This window comes from Somniosus microcephalus, chromosome 13, assembly GCF_052327205.1.
Source record: "Somniosus microcephalus isolate GS21.2 chromosome 13, FLI_Smic_1.0, whole genome shotgun sequence".
NCBI lineage: Eukaryota > Metazoa > Chordata > Chondrichthyes > Squaliformes > Somniosidae > Somniosus > Somniosus microcephalus.
In genome coordinates this window covers 68524679-68547488 of record NC_140999.1, presented here as the reverse complement: position 1 = coordinate 68547488, position 22810 = coordinate 68524679, and positions in this window count along the sequence as shown.

Sequence of the window (22810 nt, the reverse complement as noted above, 5' to 3'; positions counted from 1 at the left end):
CCGGCCACAATGGAGAGTTTACGTGGGTAACTATCGGTCTCAGAACTCCCTGCTGCACTAACGAGGACATGGCTGCTTCCATGTCTGGCTCTGCTTCCCTGGGGAAGTTATACTGTTTCTGTGGTTGGGCCATGGGGTCCCCGTCTACGCTGACCTCAAACCCAGTGACCCTCCCGCAGTCGTGCTTGTGTGTGGCAAATGTGGCTAGGTGGGCTCGCACAAATGCCTGGAACTCCCGTGTGGTGTTACTGACCATAAGCTCGAGGTTATAATCCTCTTTGGGCTTCATGGTGCATAGGGTCCCCTTCCCTTCCTTTCCTGGGATCACTACTATCTCACCGTTCTTCACTTTACCTGCCCCCCATAGGCAATGATTTCTCAAATCTACCAGGATCCCGTGGCCTACAATAAAGTCGGCCCCCAGGACCCCTCTTCCACCCTCCACTTGCCATTTCATCAGGACATAGGTCCACTTGGAGCGGAGCGGTCATAACCGAATGGCGAGCGGGATGGAAAACGAGCCAGCCTGTTCTTTGCCTGTGAACCCCGACAGACTGTATGGGACCCCGTTAGAGAGAGGCGAGGTGGTGGGGTTAGCTGAATAGACCACGGTGCATGATGCCCCCGTGTCCAACAGATAGGTCCCCGTCACCTTTTCTACCTCCATCTCCAAAAGGGGTCTTTTCCATTCATCGTATCGAAGGGAACACAGGTAAACAGGCTGCTTTGGCTCTAGTCATGGCTGTGGGTTGGATGGGGCTCTCGGGGTCAGAGCACCGGTAGTGGCTGCTACTCTCCCCTGGCCAGTCAATAAGGACCTCATGGTGTCCAAAAGTGACTTGACCTCGGCAGGAGGGATTCCTACCCCCGCCTTTTGGGCTGGGGCTGTGGAATTCTTTCCCTTGTTATCCTTCCAAGGGTTTTTGCACTCCTTCTGCCAGTGACCATCCTTCCCGCACCCGTAACAATTCGTCTTTGTGTTGGGGGGGTTATTCCCTTCCTGGTGCCACTCTTTCCTACCCGGTCCAGGTTTTACCTCATGCACCTTCCCCTTGGGTGGATGTGCATCGGTTCCCCTACCGTTTTTATAGGCTAGAGTCAACTGTCTGATCACCGTAAGTTCGGTGGTCTGGGGATTTTTGGGGTCGAACCAGACTTCCGCCTTGGCCCGGACCTGTGGCAAGCTGTTCACCACCAGGCAATGGAGCCAATGGGCCAGGGGATTTCCCGTTCAGGAACGCCCGGTTCGGCGCCCCCAGACAGGCCCTCTGGTACACCGGCCATAACCGGTCCGCAAAAGCCTGTGGGGTTTCCCCTGCGAGCTGGACCGTCCTCTCCACACGGGAGAAAGGACTTCCCTCGTTCATCCCCATGGCCCCTAGAACTGCATCTCTAAGCTCCTCGTACCCGCTCTGCCCCCTCTTACACTCGTCAGAGAGGGATTGGAGGAGACTACTCTCCAGGGAGAATAGCAGCATCTTGGTCTGCTCAGCGCCATCGCAGTCGTTGACGCTGGCTGCCTGATCTATGTCCCTGAAGTGGATCGAGGTGTCTTCCTTTTCAGAGAGCTTCGGGATATGGTTGACCATAGCCCTAAGCTGTTGGGTGCTATAGGGTAATAAGAACTGGTTTTGGAGGGGTCCCTCATCGTCGCCATCGACGGGTGGGCCGAACCTCCGATGCCATGCTGGGCACATCAGTCCCGGCTCCGACCTCTCTGGGGGGGTTGCTCCACCTCCACTTCCACCTCTGGCTCCACCCCCCCTTGCTGCCAAACCTCGCTGAAACTTGCCGCTATGGGTGGTGGTCGTGAGATCTCCTGTCCCTCAACCGGGTCGTCCCTGGGCACTACCAGTGACGTTGGAACTGTCCTCCCCTCGTTCCCCATAAAATCCACCTGACCTGCCTTTGGGCTTATGAGGCATACCATGCCTTTTGCCTTCCGGAGGGCCAGGCTCAGATTTTCTATCCGCTCTTTACAGGGGCCGTGGTCTGCCTCCTCAAACCCCTGTTCGCTCGCTAGCTTGTATGCTGCCTTTACCTCCTGTACTTTCTCTTCCTGTTCCCTAATCTGCCTTGCCAAGCGGGCATTCTTCTCCCACAAACTTAACTCATTTCCCTTGGCCTCGGTGACTTGGCACCGTAGGTATTCCAACTGGGCCTTGTGTTCTCCCATTAAATGCACTCTCTCCTGATTCAGGGCCTGCAAAGCTACTAATAACTTCTCCCCTGCTAGAGCCTTATCCTGGATCTCCAGGGCTGACTCCCTTAACTCGACTGCCTGTGCTGCAACGAGCCTGTCCAAAAGCTGGACCTGCTTTTTGAAACACATCAGCCAAACTGCCTTCTCTAAGGACTTCTTGTGTTCCTTTCCCTCTGTCCACTTAGCTGTTGCATCTACCGGATGCCCAGCCCTTAACAGAGTGGTGATCCACTTCTTAGTGATATTCAACTTGCTAAACACATAATCAGAAATCCTTTCCTCCATCATGGTTTGCTCAACCGAACCATTGTCTACTGTATCGCAACCCTGTTGCCGGTGTCCTGCCGCGGTCGCCATTTTCTGTAGGGGGTGGCGGGTGGCGCGTGTGCCCAGTCAATTATGCCCCTGACTGCTTGTGAGCAGTTCAAATCGCTCCCATGCCCCTGGGTTCTAGACACTGGACTTAGGTACATGCGGCGATACAGAAAGACTCAAGTAGACAAGTGGTTTGGTGTAAGAAAAACCAAGATTTTATTAAAACAGAAACGAGAACACAGTCTTATGAGAAAATTACTTAGTATAAAATACAGGCAAATACGAAAATTATACTTAGACAGGGAATGGGGAACACACGGCATATTGAGGGAAAAACAACTACTTTAACAATCCCCTTAATCCTTATCACACCCTTATAGCTAACTAGATTAAGCTATGAGGGGCCAGAATTCATGCTCACCAATCCAAAGCAAAGCCAGCTGTGTTAATGGATGCGGGTTTTGAGGTTTGGTCTTCTGTCCTTTTAGGTACCCCGTCGCCACATGGTCTCAGGGCGCGGTGCTGAAGCTGCTGCTGCGACACACCTTTCTTCTCCTCAGCTACCGTCGTTGTCTCGTCGCGATGGGTTCTCTTCTTCAACTCCCTCGGGCGGTCGTCGGCAGTAACGTTGTGTCAATGGGACAGTTAGCAGTCTTTACTGCTTAGATTTTACTACCCAAGCATCAAACACCAGTATATTCGTTGGGGCGTGGACACCTGCGTTTATTCGCAGCGTTCAACAAGAGTCTTGCCTCACTGTCCTCAGATACTTTCTTCCCCGAGCGTCAGCTTATAACTCGGCGCTCGGTCTTAATTAATACGTCTTCTGCTGCCCTTCTCTGCTCTTTGTCGGGTCTACCTTACTCTTCGTCTCGATTCGTCTCGCCTTGTTTCCACTGCCCCCTCTCGTGGCCCGGGTGTCCTGGGTGACTTTGGACTCGGGTCTCGTTCCCCTCCCCTGCTGTTGGTATGGATGTTCTTGACTGCTGAATAACCAAAGTGGGGAGCAAGAAGAGAACCCGCCACGAGGCCAGGGCTCGAGTATGAGCGGTGACAGCCCAAAGCCCGACAAGAGGTCAGAGACAAGATAAGAGCGACAAGAGATCGGTTGCTACTAAGAGCCTACAATTATACTCCTTTCAATGACCCCTTATCTGCGTGCCAAATCAGGTTAGTTCATTGTTTCAATTTTGGCGGGCTGTTTTAAATGATTATACCAATCTAGAATAACTGTTTTTAGATGGCCGTTTATTGCACCTAATGGCCCGATGTCCGGGCTGTATTGTCATGAATGCATTTTAATCGGCCTGTCCAGCCTTAATGGCTCCCATAAGCTGTTTCTGATTATTTATGCGAACAAACTAATGGCCTCATATTTAGGCCTAACTGGGTTGATCTGTTCCAATTTGATGAAAATGCATATTCAGATGTTTGCTTAGCTGTCTGGCCCTTCAAACACAAAAGTCCTTTTCACAGAAATGCATTTTAAGTTTCGATTTCCCAAAGCTGCTTGTGCTGGCACAGCGTCCAAGCTTTTTAAAATCTTACAGGCTTTCGGTCATGAAGTGCGGACGCCATCTTTGGGTACCCCTTTTAAATTGTCCATAGGGTCCCTTTTATTAATAACCTTGGGAGAATTTGTAAATTTTGCAAATCCTACAGCTTCGCCATAAAAAATGAACTGGTCGGGCATCTCAGAGACTCCCCTAGCGGTATAAACGAGCGCCTCATGACTCTTCGGCTCACCCTAGCCCAAAACCAGTGCACTACGGTCATCAGTGCGTACGCCCCAACACTGGAAGCCACAGACGAGACCAAAGATGTATTCTACTCCAGCCTCGAACAATCCCTGTCCCGAGTCCCAACGGGTGACAAGCTGATCCTCCTTGGCGACTTCAACGCCAGAGTTGGAAAGGACACAGACCTCTGGAGAGGTGTGATCGGCAGAGAGGGGGTAGGGAAAGCCAACTCCAATGGTACCCTCCTCCTGTCGAAATGCTTAGAACATGGCCTTGTCATAACCAACACCTTGTTCCGTCAGAGAGACAAGTACAAGGCTTCATGGCAGCACCCTCGTTCCAAGCACTGGCATCTGCTAGACTATGTCATCGTCTGAGCGAGGGACTGCAAGGACATCCGCATCACCCACGCCATGACAGGAGCTGATGACTGCTGGACAGACCACCGCCTAATCCGTTCTGTCATCTCCATCAATGTAGCCCCAAAACAGCGGCGGCAACAGAAACAATGCCGCAGGAAAATCAACGATGGAGCACTCAAAGACCCCGCTAAGAAAGCCCTATTCAGCCTGCGCCTCACAAACAACCTGACGACTCCTAGTGATGCAGAGACACAGAGTGTCCACAGCGCCTGGTCTGCACTCAAGGCCTCCATAATCAGCAATGTGAAGAGACACTCGGTCACTCAACCAGGAAACACCAAGACTGGTTTGACGAGAACGACCAGGAGATCCAGGAGCTAATGAGCCACAAGCGCAAGGCATTCCTGATCTGGAAACAGCAACAGAACTCGAGAGCAAGAAAGCAGCTCTACAGAAGCCTGAAGGCCGAGGTCCAACAAAAAACTCGCAAACTAAAGAACAGATGGTGGGTGGAGAAAGCGCAGGAGATCCAGCAACTAGCCGACAACCACGACGTGCGTGGATTCTTTAGCGCAGTCAAGACCATCTACGGCCCAAGCACCCAAGGTCCTGCCCCACTGCGGGCCAAGAATGGAGAGGTACTCATCAAGGACAGGGAAGCAGTCAGTGCCCGCTGGAAGGAGCACTTCAAAGATCTCCTTAACCATGACTCTGTCTTCGACTCGAGTGTCCTCAACTCCATCCCACAGCATGCTACCCGCCACCATCTCAGCACAACCCCAGCCTGGCATGAGGTTGAAAAGGCCATCCGACAACTGAAGAACAACAAGGCCTCAGGAGCAGATGGAATCCCCGCCGAGGCACTAAAGCATGGCGGAGAAGCACTACTGGCGTGAATTCATGAACTCATTTCTCTTATCTGGAAGGAGGAAAGCATTCCAGGGGATCTCAGAGACGCCGTAATTGTGACCATCTTCAAGAAAGGTGACAAGTCCGATTGCGGTAATTACAGAGGAGTTTCCCTGCTATCTGCCACAGGGAAAGTCATCGCAAGAATCCTCCTCAATCGCCTTCTCCCAGTGGCCAAAGAACTCCTCCAGAGTCGCAATGCGGATTCCGCCCACGAAGGGGCACAATGGACATGATCTTCACCGCACGTCAATTACAAGAGAAATGCAGGGAACAGCACCAACCACTGTACATGGCCTTCTTTGATCTCACAAAGGCCTTCGACACTGTCAACCGTGAGGGATTATGGAGTGTCCTCCTCAAATTTGGCTGCCCTCAAAAGTTTGTCACTATCCTCCGCCTGCTTCACGACGACATGCAAGCCATGATCCTGGCCAACGGTTCCACCACAGACACAATTCACGTACGAACCAGGGTAAAGCAAGGCTGTGTCATCGCACCAACGGTCTTCTCCATCTTCCTTGCTGCAATGCTCCATCTTACCCTCAGTAAGCTCCCCACTGGAGTGGAGCTAATTTACAGAACAAACAGGAAGCTGTTCAACCTCCGTCGCCTCCAGTCCAGACCCAAGGTCGTCCCATCCTCTGTCGTCGAATTACAGTATGCAGGCGATGCTTGCATCTGCGCTCACTCGGAGGTGGAACTCCAAACCATCGTCAACACCTTCACCGAAGTGTACAAGAGCATGGGCCTTACACTAAAAATGCGTAAGACAAAGGTCCTCTACCAACCTGCCCCCATCACACAGCGCTGCCCCCTGATTATCAAAATCCACGACAAGTCCTTGGACAACGTGGGCCACTTTCCATACCTCGGGAGTCTACTGTCAACAAGGGCAGACGTCGACAACGAAGTCCAACACCGCCTTCAGTGTGCCAGTGCAGCCTTCAGTCGCCTGAGGAAGAGAGTGTTTGAAGACCAGGACCTCAAACCCGGCACTAAGCTCATGGTCGACAGGGCAGCAGTGATACCCGCCCTGCTGTATGCCTCAGAGGCATGGACCATGTACAGCAGGCACCTCAAAGCACTGGAGAGGTACCACCAACTCTGCCTCCGCAAGATCCTGCAAATCCATTGGCAGGATAGGCGCACCAATGTCAGTGTTCTTGCTCAGGCCAACATCCCCAGCATCGAAGCTTTGACCATGCTCAATCAGCTCCGATGGACGGGTCACATTGTCCGCATGCCCGATACGAGACTCCCAAAACAAGCACTCTACTCGGAGCTCTGGCACAGCAAGAGAGCCCCAGGTGGGCAGAGGAAACGCTTCAAGGACACCCTCAAAGCCTCCTTGAAAAAGTGTAACATTCCCACCGACACCTGGGAATCCCTGGCCCAAGACCGCACAAAGTGAAGGAGAAGCATCCGGGAAGGCGCCGAACACTTTGAGTCTCTTCACCGGTAGCAAGCGGAAGCCAAGCGCAAACAACGGAAGGAGCGCACGTGAACCCAAGCACCCCACCCACCTGCCCCTTCCACCACCGTCTGCCCCACCTGTGACAGAGATTGTAGGTCCCGCATTGGACTAATCAGTCACCTGCGAACTCATTTTTAATGTGGTAGCAAGTCATAGAAACATAGAAGATAGGAGCAGGAGTAGGCCATTCGGCCCCTTGAACCTGTTCCGCCATTCAATGAGATCATGGCTGATCATCCAAATTCAGTACCCCGTTCCTACCTTCTCTTCATATCCCTTGATCACTTTAGCCTGAAGAAATATATCCAACTCCTTCATGAATATATTTAATGAATTGGCCTCTACTGCCTTCTGTGGTAGAGAATTCCACAGGTTCACCATTCTCTGGGTGAAAAAAATCCTCCTCTTCTCTGTCCTAAATGGCTTACCCCTTATCCTTAGACTGTGACCCCTGGTTCTGGACTCCCCGACAATCAGGAACATCCTTCCTGCATCTAGTCTGTCTAGTCCTGTTAGAATTTTATAAGTTTCAATGAGATCCCCTCTCATTCTTCTAAACTCCAGTGAGTACAAGCCCAATTGACCCAATCTCTCCTCATACATCATTCCTGCCATCCCAGGTATCAGCCTGGTGAATCTTCGCTGCACTCCCTCCATGGCAAGAACATCCTTCCTCAGATAAGGCGACCAAAACTGCACACAATACTCAAGATGTGGTCTCACCAAGGCCCTGTACAACTGCAGCAAGACATCCTTGTTCTTGTACTCAAACCCTCTCGCTACGAAGGCCAACATACCATTTGCCTTCTTAACCGCCTGCTGCACCTGCATGCTTACCTTCAGCGACTGGTGCACAAGGACACCCAGGTCTCATTGCACTTCCCCTTCTCCCAATCTATTGCCATTCAGATAATAATTTGCCTTCCTGTTTTTGACACCAAAGTGGATAACCTCGCATTTATCCACGTTTATTGCATCTGCCATGCTTCTGCCCAATCACCCAGCCTGTCCAAATCATCCTGGAGTTTCTCGGCATCCTCCTCACAGCACACATGCCCACCCAGCTTTGTGTCGTCTGCAAACTTGGAGATATTACATCTAGTTCCCTCGTCTAGATCATTAATATATATTGTGAATAGCTGGGGTCCAAGGACCGATCCCTGCGGTACCCCACTAGTCACTGCCTGCCACTCGGAAAAAGACCCGTTTATTCCAACTCTTTGCTTTCTGTCTGCCAACCAGTTCTCTATCCAAGTCAATACTTTGCCCCCAATCCCATGTGCCTTAGCTTTACACGCTAATCTCTCCTCAGTTCCAAGGGACTGCCTAAGAAGAAGAGCAAGGTAAATTGGTGGCTTTCTGTGCAGAGACAGGTATGGTGGGTGTGTGGTTTTTATATTGCCGAGCTATTTCAGTGAGAGATGTTGGCCTAGAAATTCATTGTAGCCACTTTTGGGGCGGTAAAGTCGGGCGGCCGCTAAAGTTTGCGCCCGCCGCCAAATCGAGGCCACTTCTCCGATATTCATTAGCTTCGCCCTAAGAGTTTGCTCGAGCGCTAAAACTGGCGCTGCACGCCTCTCTTTAGGCGCTAAGCCGGCGGGCCGGGGCGCTAAACCGGAAGTTGGGCGCAGGGCAAGTGCGGCGAGCTGCTGATTGACGGCAGACACTCTGGCTCCGGTGAGCTCTTAAAGGGGGAGGGTGGATTTGTTTTTTTGAAAGGCCGACACTGGTGTATTTGTGGTTTTGGGGAGGGTTTTGTTGTGTATGTAACCTGTTCCACCTTAAGAGAGCTTAAGCCTGTTCCACCTTAAGAGATGTACTACTTTCTCAGGCTGCTGTAGACGTAATACCGGGGGTGAACACACCGGTATATAAGCACTGTGCAGTAATCTTGTATTCAGTGTAGTCCCTACCTCCAACCAGTAAAGACCTGTTTGAGTTATACGTTTAAGTCTTTGTGTTAATTGTTCAATACAATACACATACTTAACACTGGCGACGAGTCAGGTTCTTACCCTGCGGCAGTTATTCCACGGCGGCTTCGTCCACAGACAAGACTCTGAAATGGGAAAAACTTGAACACGAGCTGCGATCTTCAAAGGAAAAGGGTTCGGAGCTCTCAAAAGTCATTGAGATGGCTGATGTGACGACACAGACTGAAACGACTGCAACAGAGCAGCCATTGGATGCCAAAAGTACGCTGACTCACGTCAATGTAGAACAACAGACCGCTGAAACAGCTGCTCCGGTAGAGGGATTGCATAGTCCGATCAATCAATCTCCAAAGGAAGTTGAAGTATTAAAATCACAAATGAGGTCACTAGTAAACGACTTGCTGAAAGCCCAGAAAAAGCTGGATGCAGAGGTACACATGAAGAAGTCTCTTCAGGAAAGATATCTGGATTTGGAACAAGAGCTGGCTAACGTCCAGCTGGGTATGGAGGAAATAGACGACCCTCTCACTGGTCTAGCTCAGGACGACACCGAATATTACCATGACCTAGTGGACGACACCGAATATTACGATGTCCTGTCCTGCCCAGCTTGTAACTTCGACTCCCAAAGTGCAGAAATCATGGAGGAGCACCAAAAGTCTACGGAACATCGGGAGAAGCTGGCTCTACGACGGAAACAGAGTAAAAACAGAAGATGACCCATCTGAACCATTATCACCTCTACCAGATCACACACGTGGTCCCTCTGAACGGAGCCAAATCAGTTCGGAAGTTCAAGCTGTTAAATCCATGAAAGGACTATTGAATGAGTAACGTGAACCGACTCCACCACAGAGATTGAATCTGTGAACTGTTTTCCGCAGAGATGACTATAAAGCTAAGAAGGGAGGAGTGTTGTGTATGTAACCTGTTCCACCTTAAGAGAGCTTAAGCCTGTTCCACCTTAAGAGATGTACTACTTTCTCAGGCTGCTGTAGACGTAATACCGGGGGTGAACACACCGGTATATAAGCACTGTGCAGTAATCTTGTATTCAGTGTAGTCCCTACCTCCAACCAGTAAAGACCTGTTTGAGTTATACGTTTAAGTCTTTGTGTTAATTGTTCAATACAATACACATACTTAACACTGGCGAATCCCACCCTCGTCGCCAGTGTTAAGTATGTGTATTGTATTGAACAATTAACACAAAGACTTAAACGTATAACTCAAACAGGTCTTTACTGGTTGGAGGTAGGGACTGCACTGAATACAAGATTACTGCACAGTGCTTATATACCGGTGTGTTCACCCCCGGTATTACGTCTACAGCAGCCTGAGAAAGTAGTACATCTCTTAAGGTGGAACAGGCTTAAGCTCTCTTAAGGTGGAACAGGTTACATACACAACAGGTTTCTCTCCATCAGTATGTTATGTGTTCCCGGCACACCCGTCGTCGTCGTCGTCGTCGTCGTCGTCGTCGTCGTCGTCCTCCTCCTCCTCCTCCTCCTCCTCCACCTCCTCCTCCGCCCCCAAGCCGGGCCCTTTAATTTGCGCTCCCCGTGGGCCGCATCGGCTGTGTACCGTTCCACTTCACAGTCGTTAGGGCCGCCCGGCGCACAATGGGCCGGCGCGAGTGAAGTTCCGGTTCGGGCGCACAAAGGGCGTTGCACGACGAAATGACGTCATGATCTGCGCGCGCAGCAGGGCGCGCGCTAAGACTTTGCACCGGCGCTAAATGTGTACTGAAGTTGGGGTGAGGCGCAGATCGCGCTGCGCCCGGGCACTAAGCGCCTAGCGCTCGAGATCTACTCCTCCTAAGGCGCTAACGGCTGGTGCGCCCAACTGAATTTCTAGGCCGTTGTGTCTACACTGGTGTCTCAACAATAATAACTTTGCTCCCCACCAGTTCCTTCACGTTGAATTCAGACGTCCTCTACTGAGAATGGAGGTTAATGGACCTGATAACGGGGCTGGAGAATTAAACCTCAGACAGAGCAAGGGGCGGCTGTGTAAGGGTGGGGCGGCTGGGGAAGGGTAGGGTGGGTGGGGGTGGGGCGGGTGGGGTGGGGGGTGGGTGTTTGAGTTGAAATGCATTTGTTGCGGACAAGAAGCGAGATATTGGAAGTCAAGAGGCATCTAGGAGAAGAGCCAAAGGCCGATTCCTAGCAACAGAGGATTGAGTAATGAGAGAGACTGGAGGAACTTGGGCATTTTGCCCAATTCAGCTGTGACTGGGAAAGAGACCTGGGGCTTTCCTGGTCAGTGAGGCCCAAGCTGCTTGTGTGTAGGCAGCAGTTGGGTCTCGTACAGCTGGACTATCGAAGGTCGGTGACCAGCATGACCCATTGTCTTCCCTGGCATCAGCCTTAGCAAACCCAGCAGGCCAATGTTGTGATTGCCCCTGACTGCATCACTCCTGCACTTTGGGATCAGGTGGTGCACACAGTCCCAGGCACCAATCAATGCTCCCGCCAATTTTATATTTGGGTGCGTGGCCCCTTTAACAGGCTGTGCGGCCCATTCAGATTATCCGCATGTCTGTTTTTTTCCATTTAAATGCCGCTGAGCGGCCTGTGCGGGGCCTCCAGGATGCTGCATGGACACACAGCTTAACAGGAACATTAGCACCAATGGAAAGCAGCTGACGAGACATACTAACCACCTTGGCCCATGGCTCTTGCCAAAAAGAGGATCAGAAGGTCAAGGGTTCAAGTCCCACTCCAGAGACTTGAGCCCATAATCCAGACTAACACTCCCAGTAGATGTAAAAGATCCCATGGCACTAATCTGAAGAGCAGAGGGGTTCTCCCCGGTGTCCTGGCCAATATTTATCCCTTAACCAACACCTAAAGCAGATACAAAGGCAAATTACTGCGAATGCTGGAAATCTGAAATATAAACAGAAAAAAGCAGGTCAAGCAGCATCTGTGGAGAGAGAAACAGAGTCAACGTTTCAGTTTGGTGACCTTTTATCAGATTATCTGGTCATTATCACGCTGCTGTTTGTGGGAGCTTGCTGTGAGCAAATTGGCTGCCACGTTTCCTACATTACAGCAGTGACTACACTTCAAAAAAAGTACTTTGTAGGAATTGACGAATTCCTAACTAATAACTGAGGTCGACTCAGGAGATCACTCAAACAGGTCTTTAATGTAAAACTAAACGAGTTCAAACAGTTTGATGAGATCGATACAGGAGAGCCACGAAAACAGGTCTTAACAAGATGGAGATTCCACGAGGACTGACTGGGCAGTCACGTGGTTTGCGACGTGACGTCATCGCGTTTGCCCGCATTTTCCTGCGCTCTTAAAGGGGCCACGCCCCGTGCATACAAACACTATATACAAAACAAAGTAATGTCTAACGCAATGGTACAGGCTTAGGCTGGTGTTAGAACATCGTTAAAGGGAATTATGTAGTTGCCCAGAGTCATTCAGTGGCTCCGCCACATGCGCCCTCCCAGGATTCGCTTTAACAGACAAAGTCAAACGGCGAGGGGGTCTGATGAGCCTGTCGGAACGACTCCTGTACTCCTGAGGCGGAGGCTGCTGGGCGGCTGGCGGTCTGGCGGGCGGTTGCACTTGGTCTGCCGTAACGGCGATGGGTGGCCGACCTCGTCTCGGCAGTTGTGCTGTCTTGATGGGGCGGTCGAGGTCTAGATGTGCCGGCTTTAATCGATCGACTGAAATGTGGTCCGGTTTACCACTGACATCTACCTTGAAGGTCTTGTCCCCTGCCTCCAACACGCAGAAGGGACCAGTATATGGGGCCTTGAGTGGATCCCAATGAGCATCGTGGCGAATAAAGACATATTCTGCCTTGTGAAGCTCTGTTGGAACGTGCGAACTCTGCAGCCCGTGGTGCGAACTGGGCACCGGCGCGAAACATCTGGCCACCTCACGGTGACTAGTAAGCTGGTCAGACGCGGACCAAGGCTTCGTCGATTCTGGTAGGAAATCCCCTGGGACTCGCAGCGGTTGACCGTACACCAGCTCCGCGGATGACGAGTGAAGATCTTCTTTGGGGGCCATGCGAAGGCCCAACAGGACCCACGGTAGCTTGTCTGCCCATCCAGCGTCCTGGAGGCTGGCCCTCAGGGTGGCTTTCAGTGACCGGTGTGAATGTTCACAGAGACCATTCGCCTGTGGGTGATAGGCTGTGGTGCGGTGTAATTTGACACCGAGTCCTTGGGCTACTGCATTCCAGAGTTCAGAGGAAAACTGTGGTCCCCTGTCTGAAGGAATATCAGTGGGCACTCCGAAACGGGTGACCCAGGTGGAAATGAATGCCCTGGTCACATCCGCCGAGGTAGTGGATGATAGGGGAACCGCCTCTGGCCATCTGGTGGTGCAGTCAACCTTAGTCAGGATGTGTGAAAAACCATGGGAGGGTGGGAGTGGACCCACCAGGTCCACATTGACATGGTCAAACCGTCGCTCCGGAACTGTGAAGGTGGCCAACGGAGCTTTGATGTGACGCTGTACTTTGGCTTTTTGGCAGACCACACAGGTGTTGGTCCAGTCGCGGACATCTTTGTGCATGCCGTGCCATACAAATTTCGCTGACATCAGCTTCTGAGAGGCCTTCATTCCTGGGTGTGAGAACCCATGTATGGCATCGAACACTTTGCGGTGCCAGACGGCCAGTACGACAGGGCAAGGGTCCCGTACGGAGACGTCACACAAGAGCGTGGTACCTGTCGCATGGAAATTGACGTCGGCCAACTGGAGGCCAGTGATGGTGGTTCTGTAGGCCTGGACTTCTGGGTCCGAGGCTTGATCCGCTGCCATGAGGGCGTAATCGATGCCTAAATGAACTGCATTGATGGTCGCGCGGGAGAGGCAGTCGGCCACCAGGTTGTCCTTACCGGCCACGTGCTGTATATCTATGGTGAACTCGGATATGTAGATCAGTTGACGTTGCTGTCAGGATGACCACGGTTCGGCGGTCTTGGCCATGGTGAAGAAGGTGAGCGGCTTATGGTCCACGAAGGCGGTGGAGGGACGTCCTTCCAGGAGGAAGCGAAAATGGCGGATGGCCAGAAAAAGAGCGAGCAACTTCCGGTCGAACATGCTATACGCTCTCTCGTTCTGCCGTAGTTGACGGCTGAAGAATGCCAACGGCTGCCACGTCCCGTTCACCCACTGCTCTTGCATGGCGCCGATTGCGTAGTCTGATGCGTCGGTGGTGAGGGCGATGGTGGCTCCTGGCAGCGGGTGCGCCAGCATAGTCGCATTGGCCAAGGCGCTTTTGGTGTTGGCGAACGCCCGGGCCATGTCAACCATCCAGTCTACCGTATCTTTGCCAGTCTTGCCCTTGAGGGCCTCGTACAGGGGCTGCATGAGTAGTGCTGCCTTAGGCACGAAACGGTGGTAAAAATTTACCATGCCTAGGAATTCCTGCAGGGCCTTAATGGTTTGCGGGCGTGGAAAGGACGTCACCGCCTCCACCTTCGCTTGTAAAGGAACCGCTCCCTCTGCAGTGATGCGATGCCCCAGGAAACCAATTTGTTGCAGGCCAAACTGACACTTGGCCGGGTTGATAATCAGGCCGTGTTGGCTGAGACGTCGAAAAAGAGTGCGAAAGTGACAGATGTGTTCTTCTTTAGTGGGACTGGCAATGAGAATATTGTCCAGGTAGATGAAGAGGAACTTGAGGTCCCGCAGCACGGAGTCCATCAGGCATTGGAAAGCCTGGGCGGCATTCTTTAACCCAAACGGCATTCTTAAAAACTCGAAAAGGCCGAATGGGGTGATGACTGCAGTCTTCTGGACGTCTTGGGGATGAACGGGGACCTGGTGGTAGCCCCGAGCAAGATCGACTTTCGAAAAGACAGTGTTCCCTGCCAAATGGGCGGAGAAATCCTGGATGTGGGGGATCGGGTACCGATCAGGAGTGGTGGCGTCATTTAGGCGTCGATAGTCGCCGCATGGCCGCCATTCGCCGCCAGGCTTTGGGACGATGTGAAGGGGTGAAGACCAGGGACTATTCAACCGGCGAATAATCCCTAACCATTCCATGGTTGCGAACTCCGCTTTTGCGACCGCCAGCTTGCCAGGTTCCAGGCACCGGGCCCGCGCGTAGACCGGGGGGCCGTTGGTGGTGATGTGGTGTTCCACACCATGTTTCGTGGCTGTGGAGGAGAACGTGGGTCTGGTCAGGTCGGGGAATTCGCCGAGCAGGCGAGCGAACTCATCCAGAGCCGGAAAAGCACAGACGACGGTGCGCGATGTAGTGTTACTGCGGTAACAAGGGATAGAATGAAAAGTTGCCGCGTTGATCAACCGCCGGTTCCTCACGTCAACCAGGAGGCTGTTGGCGCACAGGAAATCCACACCGAGAATGGGTTGCGAAACCTAGGCCGTCACAAACTCCCAGTAAAAACGTTGGCCCCCGAAACACAACTGCACCTGCCGTTTGCCAAAGGTCTGAATCGCTCTGCCATTGGCCGCTTCAAGGGCGAGGCCGTGAATCCCGGTCTGCACATCGAGGGCGGACGCGGGAAATATGCTGCACTGCGCCCCGGTGTCGCACAGAAAACGACGACCGGAGAGAGTATCGGTGATAAACAGCAACTTGCCCGTGTTGCCGATCACCATCGCGGCCGCGGAGCGCCCGTTAGACCCGTTCCTCGGTGGTTGTAATTGTTTTTTTTGGGGGAAAGCTGCAGGGAGGGCGGCAACATCTTGCTTTCATGCCGAACTGCACGTGGTAGAAACACAGCCCAGCAGGCTGATGAGCTGGGGCGGCATCTGTGGGGGATGGGCGCCTCGTGGCGGCGCAGTTCTGCTGAGTAACCGCAAAAATTTTGTTTGCCTCTGCCGCGAGTGCTGCGTAGTCCTCAACTTCGGATCTGGCCAGGGCGCTTGCACCTGTTCTGGTAGCTGGCTGAGGAATATTTCACGGAATAGGACGCATTCCGGTTCGGAGCCCAGGAGTGTGAGCATTTGGCTCATTAACTCCGAAGGCTTGGAGTCCCCGAGCCCGGGCATAGTGAGCAATCGATGGGCGCGCTCTGCTTTAGTGAGCCCGAACACTTGCAGCAACCGCGCCTTGAGAGTTTCATACTTGCGCTCCGTTGGAGGGTTCTCGAGGAGGCTGACTGTTGTGTATGTAATATGTGTGCTACTTTGAACCTATGGACAGGACTGCACTACTTGTTGGGCGTAGTGATACGCAGTACCACTCCTGGCCATAGGGGTATAAATAGTACTGTGGGTACTGATCCCCCTCAGTTCCCGCCTGTGGGCATGAAGTAAAGACCTATGTATAGTCCCTACCTCCAACCAGTAAAGACCTGTTTGAGTTATACGTTTAAGTCTTTGTGTTAATTGTTCAATACAATACACATACTTAACACTGGCGACGAGTCAGTTCGAATCCTGCGGCAGTTATTCCACAGCGGCTTCGTCCAAAGACAGGACGTTGAAGAGAGGTTCCAATCCGCAACACCCCACTGAAAACTGAAGGGCAGCAGAAATCCTGACAGCTTCCAGCGACTGGAAGCGACAGGCATTAGGACCCTGAAGCCTCCATAACCTCGTGGGTAAGCCAGAGCCCGGGAGGGCGCGAGCGGGTAAGCCAGAGCCCGGGAGGGAGCGAGCAAGAGCCGCCGAGCGGGTGAGCCAGAGGCCGGGAGCCGCTTCAAGCGGGAGGCGCTTAGCGGGCCAGCGATCGCACCGGTGATAAGGGCTGAGAACCGTTTCGGGCGGGCGGTGCACCAGCGATCGCACAGGAGATAAGAGCCGCAGTCGGGCTGAAAGTCAGCGACGAGAAGCGCGGGAAAACCGCCATTGAAGTGGGCGGGGAGAGCGAGAAGCGCGGGAAAGCTGCCATTTTTCACGGGAAAACCGCTGGGGAAGAAGGCAGAAGCGGGAAAACCGCCATTTTGTGGGCGGAGGACGACGGCAAGAGTGGGAAGCCGCCATCTTGGATAACAGTAAAAAAAAAAAAAAAATCTGAGAAATTGCAAATCTGATAAAGTACTACAATGCCTAAACACGGGAATATTAGCAACTTTGATAGTGACATCGAAGATTGGGCCATATATGTTGAACGAGTTAAAAATTATTGTAAGGCCAATAAAATTCGTGAGGCTGATAAAGCACTAACATTATTAAATTTAATGGGTGCGAAGACATACGGGCAATTGAAACACCTGTTATCACCAGATGAACCAGCGGATAAGACGTTCGATGAGATTGTTACTGTCCTGGAAGATCATCTAAACCCCACGCCGCTGATGCTAGCGGAACGATTTAAATTTTATGACAGAAGGCAGCTACAGCATGAAAGCAATGCTGATTATTTGCTGGAATTGCGTAAATTAGCGAAATATTGCCAGTTTGGAACGGGACTGACAGAGGCACTTCGAGACAAATTTGTGTGTGGTTTATTTAAACAGGATACACAAAAGCGACTGCTCGAGGAGAATGAGCTGACGCTTGAGAAGGCGGTCACTATGGCAGCAGCACACGAAGCCGCAGCGAGAGGCACGGCAGTAATGCAGCTACGGTCACCGGAGCTCAGTGCACACAAATTGGGTGTGAGTTCTGGCAAATGTTATCGTTGTGGAAAGACAACGCATGATCAGAACCAGTGTTGGTTTAAAAACCAAGAATGTAGAACTTGTGGTAGGCTTGGACATATAGCTAGAGTATGCAGGTCAGGGAAGAAGACCAGCAACAAGAAGTCACCGCAAGGAAAATACGCAAAGGTACACAAGGTGACCGAACAGGAGTCCGATTCAGACGCTAGCAGTAATGAACTGGCTAGCTTAAGCTGTAATGAACTGGCTAGCTTAAGAGTACTCAACGCTGGTAAGGGTGCAGACCTCCAGACAATTTGGGTCACTCTTCAGATAGAAGGAGTCCAAGTAAAACTGGAATTGGACACTGGATCGGCATTGACGGTCATAAATAAGAAAGATTACGGAAAGTTATTCCAACATATTCCCCTACAGGATACGGGGATTATATTGAAAACATACACGGGGCAAAGAGTGTACCCCATCGGGAAAATAGAGGTTGCAGTGGTCCACAAGGGCGAAGACAGTCAAATAATGGACTTATATGTGATATCTGAAGGAGGTCCTCCACTACTAGGACGGGAGTGGATTAGGAAAATGAATATGGACTGGCATTTCCTACAAACAATAACGAGTGAGAACTCGGTGAAGATAGTCGGCCCAGACTCTGGAACGGATGATGGTAAGCCCAACTCAGGTGCAAAAGACAAAGTTTCAGCACAGAATTCCACTGAGCAACAACAACATAGTTTAACTGTGGATTCTGAGTCTGGCAAGTCTACTGATGTGCCCATTTCTGAGGGACACCGGGCTCGAACTCAACTCCATTTCAAACTACAACAGCAATTAGAACAAATGCTTCGCCGTTTTGAGCAAGAGTTGAATGCAACGAAAGAGTTCTTTGATATAGAGTTGGAGAATCTGGAAAGACAACAGAAGCAGCTGATGGAGAAAATGGAGCAGGAGCACACAAAACGTCTGATGTCAGAGGAGTTAACGGTCAGCCAACTCCTGCATATGCTGAAGGACAGGACTCTGAAATGGGAAAAACTTGAACATGAACTTCAATATTCAAATGAAAGGGGCTCGGAGCTCTCAAAGGTTATTGGAAGAGCTGAGGTGGCAACACAGACTGAGATGACTGCAACAGAGCAGCCCTTGGATGCCAAAAGTACGCTGACTCACGTCAACGTAGAACAACAGACCGCTGAAACAGCTGCTCCGGTAGAGGGATTGCATAGTCCGATCAATCAATCTCCAAAGGAAGTTGAAGTATTAAAATCACAAATGAGGTCACTAGTAAACGACTTGCTGAAAGCCCAGAAAAAGCTGGATGCAGAGGTACACATGAAGAAGTCTCTTCAGGAAAGATGTCTGGATTTGGAACAAGAGCTGGCTAACGTCCAGCTGGGTATGGAGGAAATAGACGACCCTCTCACTGGTCTAGCTCAGGACGACACCGAATATTACGATGTCCTGTCCTGCCCAGCTTGTAACTTCGACTCCCAAAGTGCAGAAATCATGGAGGAGCACCAAAAGTCTACGGAACATCGGGAGAAGCTGGCTCTACGACGGAAACAGGAGGAAGAGAAGGAGGAACTGCGCATGCAGCTGGCAGCTGTGGCAGCTGACAATGGAGCCCAGAGAGTCTCCAAGAAGCAGAAAAGGAAAAGTAAAAACAGAAGATGACCCATCTGAACCATTATCACCTCTACCAGATCACACACGTGGTCCCTCCGAACGGAGCCAATTCAGTTCGGAAGTTCAAACTGTTAAATCCATGGAAGGACTATTGAATGAGTCACTCCAGCAACGTGAACCGACTACACCACAGAGATTGAATCTGTGAACTGTTTTCCGCAGAGACTGAATCTGTGATCTGTTTTGACATGAAGTTATCTATGTATCTATGTTATTCTGTTATGTAAACCTGAAGTTATATATGTATATATGTTATTACGTTATGTTAAATGGGGAGGTGACTGTAAAGCTAGGAAGGGAGGAATGTTGTGTATGTAATATGTGTGCTACTTTGAACCTATGGACAGGACTGCACTACTTGTTGGGCGTAGTGATACGCAGTACCACTCCTGGCCATAGGGGTATAAATAGTACTGTGGGTACTGATCCCCCTCAGTTCCCGCCTGTGGGCATGAAGTAAAGACCTTTGTATAGTCCCTACCTCCAACCAGTAAAGACCTGTTTGAGTTATACGTTTAAGTCTTTGTGTTAATTGTTCAATACAATACACATACTTAACACTGACGATCCGCGAGGCGGTAGAGCTGTCGAGTGCGGAGACCACATATTTGGTCTGATCCGCAGTGATGTCCCTCAGGGCGAATTGGGCCTCGACCTGAATGAACCACGAGGTCGCTTGCTGCTCCCAGAACTGGAAAACGTTCACAAAAAAAAACGGGGTCACCAATGTAGGAATTGACGAATTCCTAACTAATAACTGAGGTTGACTCAGGAGATCACTCAAACAGGTCTTTAATGTAAAACTAAACGAGTTCAAACAGTTTGATGAGATCAATACAGGAGAGCCACGAAAACAGGTCTTAACAAGATGGAGATTCCACGAGGACTGACTGGGCAGTCACGTGGTTTGCGACATGACGTCATCGCGTTTGCCCACGTTTTCCCGCGCTCTTAAAGGGGCCACGCCCCGTGCATACAAACACTATATACAAAACAAAGTAATGTCTAACACAATGGTACCGGCTTAGGCTGGTGATAGAACATCGTTAAAGGGAATTATGTACAGTTGCCCAGAGTCATTCAGTGGCTCCGCCACAACTTCATTGGCAGTAAAGCACTTTGGGACGTCCTGAGGTTGTGAAAGACGCTATAGAAATGCAAGTCTTTCTTTCCTTTCGCACCAGACATGGGCAGCCCCTTATTTTCATTCCAAGGTGTCACTTCCAACATGGAATTAATTTGCAAAAGAGGATTTAAGATTTGCCTAGCTTTACATGTGAATCTGACACCCTGTTTGTAAAGTAAACATTCATGCCTCTTAAAACTGTTTGCTAATTGAAGCCATTTGCTGTGGATTCCAAGAATGTCATCGACAAGTCCAAGGTATAACCGACTTGTGAATCATGAAAGACCCGGTCCCACCTCCTCCTCTCACTAAACAATCTGCCCCATTAAACCACCCCATCAATCAATTCAATGATGAAATGTTAAACAACAGCAATTAAGTGGTGAGGACGAGTTCACTGCAGAGGCAAGAGGAGTTTGATTGAAAGTACTGGCGGCTGGGGTTGACAATTCTGGTTGGTGGCATTCCTGGAGCTTTGATCACGTGACATCTGATCACGTGACGCTTGCCCGCAGTTTGCAAACGTTCTTGCATTTACCTTGGGCTCCCCTGGTGGTGAGTCTTTGCTAAAGCAAAATACTACAGGTGCTGGAAATCTGAAATAACAACAGAAAATACTGGAAACACTCAGCAGGTCAGGCAGCATCTGTGGAGAGAGAAACAGAGTTAAACGTTTCAGGTCGAGGACGAAGGGTGCTCGACCCAAAACGTTGACTCTGTTTCTCTCTCCCCGATGCTGCCTGACCTGCTGAGTGTTTCCAGTATTTTTTGTTGTTATTGAGTCTTTGCTCGTGGTCTCGTACCAGCAGCTGTTGTGCGAGAAGTTCGGAGAAACAGGAGTTGAAGAGAGTACACTGGCTCAGGCCCCAGCTGTGCACCGCAAATACAATGTGCAAACTCTGCTTTTCTTCCGGGTTGCCCGATTAATTTTCCAGTTTTTGTGACTCGCCGAGAGGGTTGGCAACCCAACTGTCACCTTCATCCCTACCCACTGAGCTTGTGATTTAAGCCAGAGGTGCTGCCGCTGAGCCAGTGCTGAGAGCCGCAGTGATCCTATTTCTCTGTTGGATGAGCCTGCCTTCACACACAGCAGCTCCCTTCTCCACACCAATGAAGCACCTCACACTCTGCCACTGTGGCTATGGGGTCCTCTCCTAATCTTGGGCTGGAGCTGTGACAGCAGACTAGGAGAGTGTGTGTGAGTGACTGGAGGAGGGAAAGGTGGAGAGTGAGTAAATGTGGAAGCTATATTGAAATGGATGTTGGTAGTATTTTTAAAATTTTGTGTTTTGATTTATGTCTGATTCATCATCTTGTTTGCAATGGCTCCCTATCGCAGATTCCAAAATTCCCAATTTGACTCACAGAAAACCCTGTAAATGATGAAGAGATTGTGATATACATAAAAATCCTCTGTAGCCGTATCAAATGAATAATGTTCATATTTGCAAACATTCTATATTATTCACATGTTAATAAACAGCCAGAATATATTCCACTGTGCAGCAGTTGCATTCAGTTCAGAGAATGCAGCATCAAAGGTACCAGTAGCCCAGGCCCTACCACTGCCCCATCCCTCCAAACCGGCTCGCACTGTTCCAGGCCCACTACTCCTCTGCACATACTGGCTGTCTCTCAACGCCCCTATCCCTAAATCTCCAGCCACCCCCCTCTCCCTCTCTGAATCGCCAGACCCACTCTCTCTCCCTGAATCTCCAGCCTCTCTCTCTCTCTCCCTGAATCTCCAGCCGCTCTCTCTCTCTCTCTCTCCCTGAATCTCCAGCCCCCCTCTCTCTCTCCCTGAATCTCCAGCATCCCCCCTCTCTCTCCCTGAATCTCCAGCCTCTCTCTCTCTCTCCCTGAATCTCCAGCCCCTCTCTCTCTCTCTCTCCCTGAATCTCCAGCCCCCCTCTCTCTCTCTCTCTGCCTGAATCTCCAGCCCCCCTCTCTCTCTCCCTGAATCTCCAGCCTCTCTCTCTTTCTCCCTGAACCTCCAGTCCCCTCTCTCTCTCTCTCCCTCCCTGAATCTCCAGCCCCCCTCTCTCTCTCCCTGAATCTCGAGCACCCCCTCTCTCTCCCTGAATCTCCAAACTCTCTCTCTCTCTCCCCCTGAATCTCCAGCCTCTCTCTCTCTCTCCCTGAATCTCCAGCCTGTCTCTCTCTCTCTCTGAATCTCCAGCCTCTACCTGTCTCTCTCCCTGAATCTCCAGCCCCTCCCTCTCTCCCTCCCTGAATCTCCAGCACCCTCTCTCTCTCTCTCTGAATCTCCAGCCACTCTCTCTTGTATTGATTTCTTTGTGGGTTCAATGACAAGACATTTATGAAAGAGAATGAGTTTTAATCTAAAGCTTTGTTCAACTCTTTTATACAGCTTTTACAGGAGACATGATGCTGTGATGCAACTAGAACGAAACCGAAACCAAACTAACTGCCTTGCTTCTCTCGGTCACATGCCCTCTGCTGGTCAGGCACAAACAATCAATACATGCAATTAAGGCATCATAATCGAACAGG